The sequence below is a fragment of the Elephantulus edwardii genome, unplaced genomic scaffold, assembly GCF_000299155.1.
Source record: "Elephantulus edwardii isolate Elephantulus edwardi_28Jun2011 unplaced genomic scaffold, EleEdw1.0 scaffold00007, whole genome shotgun sequence".
Classification (NCBI taxonomy): Eukaryota; Metazoa; Chordata; class Mammalia; order Macroscelidea; family Macroscelididae; genus Elephantulus; species Elephantulus edwardii.
This window is the reverse complement of record NW_006399757.1, coordinates 34,255,193-34,257,039: the sequence shown is the minus strand read 5'-3', so window position 1 is coordinate 34,257,039 and position 1,847 is coordinate 34,255,193.

Below are 1,847 nucleotides of genomic sequence, written 5' to 3'. Positions count from 1 at the left end.
ACTTTCCCAATGCAATTCGTCCCCTGATTTCTTGGCTTCTGTTACCAAGAGGTTGACTGTGGAACCAAGTAAACTAGAACGGTTAAGACAGTAAGTCAGCCATCCATTTTTTTTTTATTGTTACATGCCATTGAGTTGACTAAGGCTCATAGAGACTCTGTGAGCAATAGCTCTGAAACTTGCTTTATCCTAAGCCAACCTTACCATCTCTGACACATTTGCCCCCATTGCCACAGTCACTGTGTCAATCCAGCTCATCCAAGGTCTTTTTCTCCTACAACAACCCTTCCACTCATGATGCCCTTTTCTAAGGACTGGTCCCTCCAGGCCACATGGCCAAAGTTTCAAAAGATGGAGTTTCAAAAATCTTTGCCTTCAAAGGACAGCCTGGATTCACCTTCTCCGGGACAGACCTATTTGTTCTCTTGGCAGTCAATAAATCCTTTGCTTCAGCACCACAACTCAAAGGCATAGAGTTGTCTTTTGTTTCCTTAGTCATTGTCCAGCTCTCTCATATGTACCAAGTAATCGAGAAGACCATGACCTGGATCAGACCCATCTTAGTCTCTAGACTGTTGTTGTTGCCTTTTCACACTCTGGAGAGGTCCCTGACAGCAGACTTTCTTAGAGCAACTTGTTTTTTGATTTCTCAACTGCTGGTACCAAGAATGTTGATTGTGGATCTGAGCAAGATGAAAATGTTAACAACCTCATTTTTTTTATCCATCTATTATCATGCTGATAATTGACCTGGTGGTGAGAATCATTGTTTTCTTGGGGTTAGCAAAACTGTTACCCTAGCTCCCTAGAATCATTGTTTTCTTGGTGTTGAGATGCAATCTATATTGGAGATTATCCTCAATTTCAGTGAGCAAGGTTGTGTTATCTGCATAATACAGGTTATTATTGATGAGTCTTCCTCCATTCATGCCACATTCTTCATCCAGACTCCAGAATGATCTGTTTTGCATACAAATTAAGAAGGTATGGAGATTGGGTTAAGGAAATGGGAATGATGCCGTGTGAAAAACAATATACATGAACTTTGTGGGTAAATTAGTATAACATTTAAAAAAGGGGCAAAAAAGAAGATATGGACAAAGTATTCATTCCTGACACACTCCTTTCTTGATTTGAACCATGCAGTGTTCTCTCGCTCTGTTCATATAATAGTTTCCTTATCTTGGTACAGGTTTCACATGAACTCAAACAAATGTTCTGGGACTCCCATTCTTTTGAATGTTAGCCACAATTTGTTGTGATCCATACAGTCAAATGTTTTTGCTTCATTAATAAAATACAAATAGACATCCTTCTGGTACTCTGCTTTCAGCCAAGATCCATCTGATATTGGCAATTATATCCCTAGGACCATGGCCTCTTCTAAACGCAGCTTGTATTTCTGTCAATTCTCTGTCAATGTACTATTCTCATCAGTTTTGGATACTCTTCAGGAAGATTTTACTTACGTGTGATATTAGTGATATTGTTTGGTAAGTTCCACAGTCCATTGGATCACCTTTCTGGTGAATTTGGGAATAAATACAGATCTATTCCAATCAGTGGACCAGGTACTTGTCCTCTGGATTTCTTGATATTACCTGGTGAGCACAGCCAGAGTTGCGTCTGTTTGTTGAAATATGTCAATTGGCTTTCTATCAATTCCTGGGGTGTTATTTTTGCTCATTCCTTCAGTGCAACTTGAACGTCTTCCTTTATTACTATTGATTCTTTTTTTAAATTAAATTTTATTAGTTTTAATGAACATTTACAGAGATTTTGGGTTTTCATTCATTCATTGTTGCACTCTTTTCTCCACCCTCCTCCCCAGTTCGTTCTTCTTCCCC